Consider the following 13,101-nt stretch of genomic DNA (forward strand, 5'->3'; position numbering starts at 1 on the left):
GAGGCCCCAGGGACAGAAGTAAGTTAGGAGCCAGGCAATAGCTGAGAAGCAGGCAACAAGGTCAACCGACTCCAAAATGATGTGAAAGGAACCACCTTCCCTTAAATATACCAAAGGAAAGCAACTTCTGGGGGTTGGAAGTCAGGACCTGCTGTTACATGGCTAAGTGCCTCAGGAGGCAACCATTTGGGATTTAAGAGATTCGAAAGAGGTGAAGTCATTAGAACATGGTGTCGGATTGAACATGGGATGAACAGAGAAGGCAGGGGGATCAGGATGGCAAAGCAATGCCAGTTACACTGCTGCCCTAACAAAGGAGCTCAGGGAGGGTGCTGATAACCATAAACGGGGAAACAGGATGGAGGTTTGGATTGAAGTGATAGATTGTTAGCACAGAGGAGGCAACTGGAAAAGACTACCCAGGGAGGGTCCAGAGAAGAAGGAAAGAGGCAATGGCAGAGACCATTCTAGACCAGACATTTCTGGGCTCCTTCTTTAAAGCTCTGCTCCGTTTGCTCGGACATTGCTTCTTTACTCTCTGACATCCACTAGTGTTCCCAGGCAAAGGAACTGTAGATAGGATTTACACTGGTACTCAGGGGACTTGCACTGCCTTTTATAGTACCTATTAATTGTCTATGACAACAACTTTTCTTTAAAGGGCTATTGTGCTCAAGGCACTAAGAACTTAGCCTTATGCTTCAGATATTAGTGCTATCTAAAAGCAGTGGCTTATAAAATCTTTTTCTTGTACTGCTGCTCCTTGAGGAACCCTAGCAGTTCACTTTTGATGGAAATACTGGAGCCATTTCCTATCCTATATTATCCTATTTTAGCCTCGCCTATCCTAACCCATCCCTCTCCATTCTGTGCCATGCCACTCCATTCTATTCTACTTCTATACAGGCATCGGCCTGTTCCAGAAGTCAACTTAGAAGTCAACTATTTAAACCTGAATCATTCTCCCCTGCTACACACACAGAATTAATGTAATTAAGACATGGTTCAACCCCTGGACTTTTAGTACAGGCCCTGGGGTAGGGCCGCAGTATGTGGCTAGAAGACAGAGTAGTGAATAAGAGAAGACCTTTTCCTGCTGAGGGTTCTGAGGGAAGCTGCCACCTCTTCTTTTCCATCTCCATGCTCCCCAGTACCTGCCATCTTCATAAACCAGCCATTTGGATGAACTCTTTAATGAAGTAGTTGACTGGAACTCAGGGAGCAAGTCAATGCAGAAGTAAAGCAAGCAAAGTAATCTCTGAGTCAGGCCACGCCAAGCTACAAAATCTGCTCTTGATTTTTTGTACCCCTCTTCAGAAAAAGCCATGACCAGGAAAAGTATTCTAATCTGGGGACATCTGTGAGATAAACCAGTTAATGGGTTTGGTGTTGAGTAGGGCTAGAGGTGGTAGGGAGAACAGTGAAGTTTGGAAGGGCAGGAACACTAAACAACTTCATTGGAGGAGTTGGCAAAACTATAGCAGGTGAGGTGAGGCGGGGGGTGTGCTCTGCCAAAAGTTTAAGTTAATGGGAGAGGCATTTGCTAACTAATGTACTAACTGTTGAAAAGTCTTTGCAAGTGTCAGGGAGTTACGGGTGAACAGAATTCACCCTCTGGAGGGAATATGACACAAGAGGTGGGTACATTCTTGGTTGGGGGAAGACAGGGTGCTATAGAGCCCTGTGGAAGGGGCCTATCCCACACAGGCAGGAGGTGAGGGTATATGGGGGAAGGCATCCTGAAAGGATGTGAATTAGCTAGATAAAGAGGGGTGGAAGAGAGGTCCATGCAGAGGAAACAGGACCACCAAATGGCTATGAGAGACAACCCAAAAGAATTTCATTTTGCTGAGAGTATAGAATGCAGAGAAATGTAGAGAGATCAACTGTTGTTTGGCAGTTTCTGGAATTTAGTTTTGTTAAATGAACTAACATTTACAACTTTCATGTAGAAAAATTTACTAAATTTCAGCAAGAATGGAAATTGCATAAACAAAAGAGGGTATAGAGTATATCATAACTACTATTAAGACTAGTTTAATGAGAATAAACCTATTTACTTTCTTCTACCAACTGGATTTTTCCCCGATGTGGACTGTGTATTGTATTTAGGAAGTTTTTTTTTCTTTTTACCATTGTTGAAATTTTAAGCCTTTTATAGACATACTAAGATAATTCTCTTTTTGTATCTAAGGGTTTTGCAAACAATCCTAAAAACAGAGGAAAAAATTATGGACCCATACAAAGATATATGTGTTCTTATTCTTTGTTTAAAAGTAGCAGAATAGTATACTTTTTTTCCATCCTTAAACAATCAGGCCAACATTTTCTCTGGGGAAACCTTGAACCAAACAGGATTGCTTCCATTTCTTTTACCTTCTTCTGAAACATACATCTGCTTTGGTGTGGTTCATAAAGACTAGAGTCCCAGTGGGTATCAGACTCAGAAATGGAGTCAGCCCTTAGGGAACAATTGGCTGGTAATTGTAACAGGTAGGAAGTTAGTTTTGCCACCCTTCACATTTAAATAATGATCAAAATGCAACTCCTGTTAACATTTCAGAAGATTCTGTATTACTAATCGCTTACTTTTCTAGGTCAGTTTTATATCTTGATTGGAAATTGACACATTTAGATACAACTATAACGTCTATTTTCACTGTACAGGAAGAGGTTGGAATGTTTCAGGAGGAGAGAGCGGTGCCAAGTGGTAGTTCACTAATCGAATTAATTTCATGGTTTACTGTTTGGGTATTTACTGTTCAGGTATTGCAGCAGTTGTTTTCTTTCAAACTTGGTTCAATCCTTGAACCAAACAAGATTGTTTGTTTCCTTTACCTCCATCTGAAATATCCAATCACCTTTCTCTCCCTCTCACCTGCTTTGTGTGTGGGATCATGAAGCTAAGTTTTTTTTTTTCTTTGAGACGGAGTCTTGCTCTGCTGCCCAGGCTGGAGTGCAGTGGCGTAATCCTGGTTCACTGCAACCTCCACCTCCTGGGTTCAAGCAATTCTCCTGCCTCAGTCATGATGCTAATTTAACATTCATTTAAAAAATATTTTTAAAACAAAATTTGAATATATGAATGACAGACTGTTTAAGGAAAAGTCCAGAGACTTACGTTCATTAATTAATATAACCCATAATAAGTCAAATAATGTGTTTGTCTCTCCATTTTCTCTTGTAACTAAATAGTTTTTTTTTTTTTTTAATTTTTTGAGACGGAGTTTTGTTCTTGTTACCCAGGCTGGAGTGCAATGGCGCGATCTTGGCTCGCTGCAACCTCCGCCTCCTGGGTTCAGGCAATTCTCCTGCCTCAGCCTCCTGAGTAGCTGGGATTACAGGCACACGCCACCATGCCCAGCTAATTTTTTGTATTTTTAGTAGAGACGGGGTTTCACCATGTTGACCAGGATGGTCTCGATCTCTTGACCTTGTGATCCACCCGCCTCGGCCTCCCAAAGTGCTGGGATTACAGGCTTGAGCCACCGCGCCCGGCCCACTAAATAGTTATTATGTCACCTATTCTTTGCTAAAGCTTAGATGGTCTGTGAAGTACTCTGAGTTATTGAATAATAATAATAAATAAGTAGAATAATAAAAAATAAGGACATAACTATGTACCTAGCACCAGACTAAATGTAGTAACTTGCTGAGGCCACCTAGTAATCCTTTTTTTTGTTGCTGTTTTGGTGTTGGTGTCAGTGTTTTTTATAAAAAAAATTATTTATTTTTATTATACTTTTAAGTTCTGGGGTACATGTGCAGAATGTGCAGGTTTATTACATAGGTATACACATGCTTTGAATGGTTTGCTGCATCCATCTCCCCGTCATCTACATTGAGTATTTCTCCTAATGTTATCCCTCCCCAATATCTCCACCCTCTGCTATCCCTCTCCTAGCTCCTCATCTCCCGACAGGCCCCAGTGTGTTATGTTCCCCTCCCTGTGTCCATGTGTTCTCATTGTTCAATACCCACTTATGAGTGAGGACATGCAACCACCCAGTAATCCTATAGGCAGATCTATATTATGTTCTCATTTTATATAGGAGGAAGCAGAAGCCTAGAGAGTTTAGCTATGTAGCCTAATGTCACATCATTGATAAGAAAAAAAGCCCAGAGTTGACCAGGCAGCTAGATTTTCAGAGCCCATGATGTTAACTTCTGCATTCTGCCTTTCTTTATGAAAACTACCATGCAAAATTTCATCCACCATTCTTAAAACATGATGTTTTGTGATTTAAAGACAGAATTTCCCTGAAAGGAAGTCAATCAACTAGGTAAAGAACCCACCTGATTAAATACTGATGAGGCAGTTCATTTGATTCCTCATGAAGATTTCCTAGAGAAATAAATTCCTGAATGGAATCACTCATGCAGATGTACCAACTTGTCAGTCATGTGGGAATACAATGAGACTCCTTTAATCACGACCCCACCTCACTCATGTTCTCATAAAATGGAAATCTCCCTTTACAATAACCCTTTCGAGAAGGCTTTATGAAACATTTGGGCGACATTCCTGGTAATTATTCAACATTAGATTGCCAAAGAAGCTGTGTGTTAAAGCTAATGAGTGAGAAGTGAATCATGAACAATGAAAGACAAGTTTTCTGTAATAAACGGGGGTTCCCAGACTTAATTTCTTATTCAGTTTTAAAAAATTATCTCTGATCCTAAGGTGAATTATAAACCAAAAAGCCTTTTGAAATGTAGCCAAAATTCATTCTTTAAAAAACCCTCCAAAACTTTGTCAAGGCATGATTTACATACAATAAAACACATCCAATACTAATATAAGTGTTCTGTTAAATGAATTTTGAAAAATTTATATAATTGCATAACCATCATGATAATTAAAACATAAACTTTACCATCATCTGCTTCCCAGTAAAGACCCAGCCCTGACACCACTCAGACAATCAGTGATTTGCTTTCTGCCACTACTGATTGATTTTACCTATTTTTGGAATTTTGTATAAATAGATCGTACAATCGTTATTAATTTGTGTTTGACTTCTTTCAGTCACCTTAATGTTTTTTGAAAGTCATTTGTGCTATTGTGTATTTCAGAGGCTTGTTTCTTTATATTTTACATACTGCAATCCATTCAACTGTAGATGAATATTTTTATTATCTCTAGCTATTATGAATAGTTAGTATGAACATTCAGGTGCAAGTCTTTATGTTTTCTTTTTTCCCTAAATTCTTAGGAGTGAGATTGCTGAATCATTTATGTTTAACTTTCTTACAAATTGCCAAACTATTTTCCTAAGTGGTTACACTATTTTGTATTCCCATGAGCAATGTGAGTTCCAGGTGCTCCATATCCATGCCAATACTTGATATTGTCAGAATCACTGTATTTTGAAAATATAAGTTTTAAATTCTTCAAAGTTGCTAAAATAAAGTCTCTTTAGAAAGCTAACTTTAAAGGCAAGTATTGGCCACATCAGAAGGCCAACAAATTCATGCTAGTGGAGGAAAGGAAAGTGCCTTGCGTCACCTTCTCTGGAACTGAATTAGCTGCATTAGCTGGAGTCCCCTGGCTGAAAACCATGTCAGAAGGTTGCTGGGAGTGGAGAGATGATCTCTTCAGTCTCCCCAGAGGCATTACAGAGTCACAATAATGACTTAAATGACGGTTGTTCCCCTCATTTCCAGCACATTATATGGTGTCCAGATATTTCCTGTGCTTCAGGCCTTCGCTGTAGATTACTCCTGTCTCCCAAGCTTAATAGTTGTCTGGGAGAGACCAACTGTTTATTCTTCTGAATACAGATGATGCCAGCACAGAGCAGGTACCCAAAAACTTATTCTGCTTGCTTGTGTACTTTGTGTAAGAGTCCCAGATGAATAAGGAGTCAAATTCAGCTACTGTGGCAGAATTTGGCCCAACACCAATTCTGAGCCACCCTGTCTTGGGGGCACCATTCGCCACACTTTGAGTCCAGTCCTATTAAGAATAATGGTGCCAGCTTTTGGAATGGAAAGGCCTAAGTTTAGAGATGGCTTATGTTTGGTCTACTGTACCTGATGGTTAAGCCAACTGTTATTGCTTAAGATGAGCACAGAATGAATCATTGTTTTTATTTATTTATTTATTTTTGAGATGAAGTTTTGCTCTTGTTGCGCAGGCTGGAGTGCAATGGTAGGATCTTGGCTCACCCCAACCTCCACCTTCTGGATGGAAGTGATTCTCTTGCCTCAGCCTCCCAAATAGCTTGGATTACAGATATGGACCACCACACCTGGCTAATTTGTGTTTTTAGTAGAGACAAAGTTTCTCTATGTTGGTCAGGCTGGTCTCAAACTCCTGACTTCAGGTGATCTGCCCGCCTCAGCCTCCCAAAGTGCTGGGATTACAGGTGTGAGCCACCACACCTGGCTGAATCATAGTTTTTAAGAACTGATGTTGGGCTTTCAGAATTTTCTTCATGTCTGTTGCATGGGCAGGCAGTAGGGACACAAAGATGAAAGATATACCCTCCCCTCAGTGGAGGAAAAAGACTAGTAAGGTGACTACACCGTTGTGTGTCTGCATGTGCTGTAACAGTTTTCCTGAGAGTACAAAGGAGGGGCACCTAACACAGACTGAACTTCACCCCATGACTAGTGTGCAGCTGCTCTGGACTAGGCATGGAGCTGGTTGGAGCTGTCTGCCTTCATAGAACTTCTAGTCTAGTGGGAAGACGGACATAAAGCCAATGAAAACAAGTGAACAAGTGGAGGCTATCAGAGAAGGGAGGGACCACAGAGTAAAGGAATTTGTCCTGATTGGGAGGAGCAGGAAGGACTTGAAGAATGTGTGGGAATTAGGGGGAGGGCTCCGACAGAATGGTGGGAAGAGGAGGGAGCGAAGGCAACAGCACAGAGAAAGTACCAGAATCCAATAGTCATGTGGGTTGTGCCAGGAATGGGAAGATAATCCACAGGACAAGACTCAAAGGTGCTTGTCAGATAATTCATGAGCTGTTTTCTGGCATGGAGGAACAGAGGCAAAACCAGAGAGGGTGAGGCATGGATGAAACAGTTGTGGTATATAGGATGTTAACTTGGGCTTTTTTTTTTTCTATAGTGTTTCACCTATTGAAATAGAAAATTTTTATTGGCCACTTATAGAAGTGAGCTCTTGCTAAAAGCACAATCTTTTAACAATTCCAATATGTATGACTAAACACTGAAATCTGCACAAAGTTATCTGTAGTCAATTATCACATATAACAACTTAAGGTATCATATTATGGTGAAATAGTTGTTGGATCTCATTTTAATCCTAATGTTTAATTCAATAATTTGGATTATAAATTTATTCTAATTCACTGAAATGTATCATAGTAGTAACATTTATTATTTGAAGCATGTGACATGTTTTGGCCAATAATAAACTTAGACTTTTAAAATGGTCTAAAGGTAGCCAGCCACCAAAAGCTTCTGGTGGCTTTAACATGAATAGTAGCACAAAGCTTTCTTTTCTTTCTTTTTTTTTTTGAGACTAGGTCTGGCTCTGTCACCCAGGCTGGAATGCAGTCGTATGGTTTCGGCTCACTGTAGCCTTGACCTCCCTGGGCTCAGGTGATCCTCCCACCTCAGCCTTCTGAGTAGCTGAGACTACAGGTACTAGCCACCATGCCCAGCTATTTTTTGTATTTTTAGTGGAGATGGGGTTTCGCTGTGTTGTCCAAGTTGGTCTCGAACTCCTGGGCTCAAAGCCATCCACCTGTCTTGGCCTCTAACTTAGGCTTTTAAAGAGGAAGAGCTGTGAGTATGTTTAGGGCTGGAACTGTGTATGAACCAGTTTAAGATAATAAGCATCCTGATGATTAAATATACTACATCTAAATATCCTAACACTCAAACATTTGAGCCAACAAACTTACTTTTTGACATATGCAGAAAGATTTTAGTATCTTAAATAATCATATTGATAGTGGATTAGTATTTTAGTATTTTTATTCCGAGTCTGTTGTGTGTGTACTATAAGATAAAACAAATGACTAGTTATGGGAAATTCTAATGATATTCCCTGTATTCTTTCTAAAACTTTTTAAATTTAAATTTTAGATTCAGGGAGTACATTTGTGGATTTGTTACAAGGGTATATAGTGTGTGATGATGAGGTTTGAGCTTCCACTGATTCTGTCCCCAGAGAGTGAACATGGTACCCCATAGGAAGTTTTGTATGCCTTACCCTTCCCTCCATCCCTCCTTTTGGAGTCCCCAGTGTCTGTTGTTCCCATCTTTGTGTGTGTGCGCCTAGGGTTTAGCTCTCACTTATAAGTGAGAACATGGGATGTTTTCTTTCTATTTATGGGTTAATTTCTTAGGGTCATGGCCTCCAGCTGCATCGTGTTGCGGCAAAGAACATGATTTTATTCTTTTTCATGTTAGCCAGGAAGCTTATCATTTTGTTTGAAATCTTTAAGTAAAGCCCCCCTTTCTCAATATTATGTAGGTCTCCATTTCTCCTAATACTATTTTCCATGAGCAGAGCCAGCCATAGCAGCTGTGATCCTAAAATACCAGCCTTGGAGGATCATTGAGAAACTGTAAAGGTATGTGGCTCTCTTAGACATAAGACCGCAGAGATTGATGACAGAGCTGTCTTTGAACCTAGAGCTCTGGCCATTCTTCTTCCAGTCTCTCCTGCAGGTATATTTTCTCCAATAAATGGTGTTTTACAGTTGCCCAGAATCTGGAATTTTTTGATCTGATTATTTTGGGTTAAGTTTTCATGTTCTTCACAGCTGGATACATTTTCTAAACTCTCTCTATTTCAAAAGCTCCAAGTGGTGTTTTCTGGTTTTTGTTTTTTTGTTTTGACTAGAATATAGAATGGTGCCTGAAACATAGTATGCATTCAGTGGATATGGTCTTGAATGAATGAATGGAAACACTGGCAGTGAATAGTAAATATTAAGAGAGTTGGTCTGATTTTGCCTTCTTTTCAATGGCCATACCACTCTGAACATGCCCATCTGATTTTGCCTTCTTATGAAATATCACCTCTGCTTCCTATAAGCCCTTCCTCCCTGTTTTAACTTCCAAAGTTGGCAAAGCAATCCTCACAAATTTAGTTATTGATTCTGCTAACATAACCTAAATTTTAGCTTCTGGTTCCCCCCATGACCACCCTTCCTTATTGCCTTTTAGAAACAATCAATGGAAAGAAATGTACCTTGCTTTTCAAATCTACAAATTTGATTGCTTTAAGGGCAGAATAGAAATTTTTCCTGTGTCTCCTCTCCTGATTTTAACCTATATGATGAAAAAGTGTTAGCTTTATTTATAATATGCTACTAATCTTCTATCACTTTACAACTATCAATTCTTATCACTTCCTGCTGGAGGAGACAGTGTAGATTTATATCATCCACAGGCACATAGGCAATACCTCCACATTTGCCTGAGCTATGAGATTTGCTCTCTGGGAAAGTGTTTGTTAATGAAAGGAAGGCAAATTACATTTTATATATCAAAAGTGTCATTGTCCTTATTCAAAGATGCTGCTGCAGCCACTGGCTAGAGAATGGAGTTGGGAACAGCTCTGTCTCCAGAGTAGCTGAAGGGCAAAGAACGCATGCTTTGAATGTGTCTTTAGCCTATTTGAAAGTCAAATTGGAGGGAGGACATCTCAGTGTTTATATCATTTTCCTTTAAGACTCAGATGAAAGTCTCAAGTAGGCCCTTGAGAAGGTGATAGCAAGCTAGCTGGTTCTTCCAGGCTTCTGACTAATATGATTACAAATATGGGGTGGTACCAATCATCCAGAGTATGGCAGTGTGGGAAAAAGAACCTTGGACTGTGACCAGGATGGAGGTAGTTTGGATTCCAGGTTTAAACATTTCTGTGGCCTTGGGAAAGCTACTCAACTCTTCTGCATCCAGCTTCATCTTCTTCTGCAAAATGGAAAGGTCAAGGGTGCATCGTCCTGTCCTGCCTCATATAACTATTGTGAAGTTTCAAAGAATGTGTGGAAGTGCTTTGACAAGACAAGACACTATCTAAATGCAAAGAAGCATTTTGGAATGTGTTGAAATTTTGATGGGTGAGGCAAGGAGAATCCAAGGTGACAGTTCTCAGAGCAGGGCTGTCCCAGACCCCAGTACTCCACATGTGTCTGAATTGATCCCAAACTCGTGGCCAGGGAGAAAAAGTAAGTGTCTCATGTGGAAATGAGACAGTCTTCACTCTTTCTGCCCCCAACTGCCAGGTAAAAAGGACTTTCTTCATTCCAACTGCACTCTGTACGTGTTTTAGGGTTATCACACACCCAGCTTACACCTTTCACTCTTAATGGTGTCCTGATTTGGATGATAAATCATATGGTCACTGTATTTGCTAGATACCTGACCACCACAGTTATGTGGTAAACACTGAGGAAACTTGAATGTCACAGGGTTTTCAAGACTCTGAGATTCAATTAGACACCTATAATCTTGGTCAAGAGCCCTCTGTTAGCACTTGTTCTTTCTCTGCTGTCTGATAACTAGTCATCGAAATCATTCTTCATTCTTTTGTTTAGAAGTCTTCCTGATCATGGAAGTGGGAAGGAGGGTATGTTTCCTGAGCGCCTGTGTTCAAAGGCCAACATTTTGGCTGTGTAATTTAATGAGTAAGTTTGAATGAACTTGAGGGAGGCAGAGTAATCACTGGCCTCCTCCAAGATGATATCTTAATTCCTGGAACTGTTACCTGCATGGCAAAAGTAATTTAGGTTGCAGATGGCATTAGGATTGCTTATACTCTGACTTTAAAGTGGAGAAGTGCGTTGGCTTATTAGGGTAGGTCGAATGTAATACAAGTTTCCATATAATTAGAAGACATAGATAAAAGAGGAGACCTGAGTGCTATAAGAACTTGACCTGCTTTTGCTGGTTTTGAGGACAGAGGAGGGGGCCACAAGTAGAGGAATGCAAGTAGATTCTAGAGGCTGGAAAAGGTAAAGAAACAGATTATCCCTTAGAGTCTCCAGAAAGGAACACACCCAGTCCAGTCCACACCCTGATTTCCCGTGCAGCGAGACCTGTGCCGGGATTCTAATTTATTAACTATAAGGTAATAAGTTTGTGTTAATACACTAAAATGTTTTAATAGCAATACTAGAAAATTAATAATAGAATACTAATTATAATAATAGCAAAACTAATATAACCCTTATCAGTCAACAAATATCTATTGGATATTTGTCATGTGACCAGTTTTATACTGAATGCCATGGGGAAATACCAGGGAATAGAATATGCAGAACCTGCCCACAGGGAGCACCCTAAGACTAATGCATGAAGAACATTTAGAAAGCGATCAGTGAGAGTGCCAATTAAGTGCTGAGTATACCGGGCAGAAGAATAGGAGAAAAAAGATGGTAGGGGGCTGTATTTGATCAAGTGAGTAATGGGTAAGAATGATGAATAGATGGAAAACTTTGGGAGTTTTTAGTTGATAATGATCTCAGATTTCCAAGGAACCTTAAATTTATTTATTTTTATCTTTAATTATTTTAATGATGGACTCTTGCTGTGTTGCTCAGTCTGGTCTTAAACTCCTGGCCTCACATAGTCCGCTGATCTCAGCCTCCCAAGTTGCTGGGATTACAAGCATAAGCCACCATGCATGGCTCTAAAGAAGCTTTTTAGTCAATGGACTTTGTTGCTCTGCAGTGAAATTCTACATGACACACTGAATAAATGCTAGAATTCCTCCAGGTACAGTCTTAGGTCCTTTTCTCTTTCTACTCTGTTGTCTCCTTGGGTGATCTCATTCACATAACATGTGCATACTATAGTGGGCTGAAATATATGGTTATATCCTAACCCCTAGAACCTATAAATGTGACCTTATTTGGAAAAAGGGTCTTTGTAGATATAATTTAATGCTAAGGATCTCAAGATGAGACCATTCTGGATTATACAGATGGACCATAAATACAACAAGGAGTGTCCTGTAAGAGACAAACAGGGAAACACAGACAGAAGAGAAGGCACACAAAAGAGGGGAAAGCTATGTGAAGACAGAGGCAGAGATTGGAGTGATGCAGCTACAAGCCAAGGAAGGCTAAGGAGTGCTGGCAGCCACCACAAGCTGGAAGAAGCAAGAGTCTTCCTGGAAGCTTTTAGCCTAAAAAATGATAGACTATAAATTTCTGTTGTTTTAAGACACCGTATCTGTGGTAATTTGTTATTGCAGCCCTAAGAAACTAATGCATATAGCCTTAGTGGCCATCCCCACACGGATGTCTCATGATTTGTATTTCTAGCCCAGAGAGCTCCAAGCCTGTTTATCCAATGCCTACTTGATATCTCTAGATATTCTGGAGCCACTTCAAATCTACCATGTCTCAAACTCTTTACTGTCCCCAAGCCTGGTCCTTTTCCAGTCTCCTCAAGGATACTAAATGATACCACCAGTCATTCAGTTATGTACAACAGAAGGATAGGAGTCATTCCCGATGCCTCTCTTTCCTATCATCTTGAATGTCCACTCACTAAGTCCTATTGATTTTATTTCTAAGTATTTCTCAAATCTGTCTACTTCTTCCTTAATTTCCAGCATCACCACCTTTGTCCTTGAAATTCCCTCTTAACTCATCTCTTCAGAGATGAGTCCTGACTGCCCCAAATCTCTTTTCTACCCTATAGCTATTGCAATCTTTTCCAAATGTAGCTATTGAAATCCTTCCAAATGCAGCCTTGGATATGTTATTCTGCTTAGAATACCATTCTGCTTAGAATGCTTCAGTGATTCCCATTGCACATAAGATAAATGCAAAATCCTTAATATGGACTAAGAAGTAAGGTCCAGTCTCAAACTCACCATACTCCTTTTTGAGGTCTCCTCTTCAGTCAGACTGCTCTCCTCTAAGTTCCCTCCTTCCACAGTGCCTTTGCACATGCTGTTCTCGCTGTTAGAAATATTCTTTTCTCCTCTTCTTTGCCTAGATAACTCTGTTTTATGTTTCTGATCCCAGTATTATTTCCTCAGATGAGCTTTTTTTTTTTTTTTTTTTTTTTTTTTTTTTTTTTAAATAGAGTACTTTTTTTTTTTTTTTTTTTTTTTTTTTTTTTTTCTTATTCCTTCCCTTTTTTGTTTTACCTTTT

This window comes from Sapajus apella, unplaced genomic scaffold, assembly GCF_009761245.1.
Source record: "Sapajus apella isolate SASKATOON/1434 unplaced genomic scaffold, GSC_monkey_1.0 scaffold28, whole genome shotgun sequence".
Classification (NCBI taxonomy): Eukaryota; Metazoa; Chordata; class Mammalia; order Primates; family Cebidae; genus Sapajus; species Sapajus apella.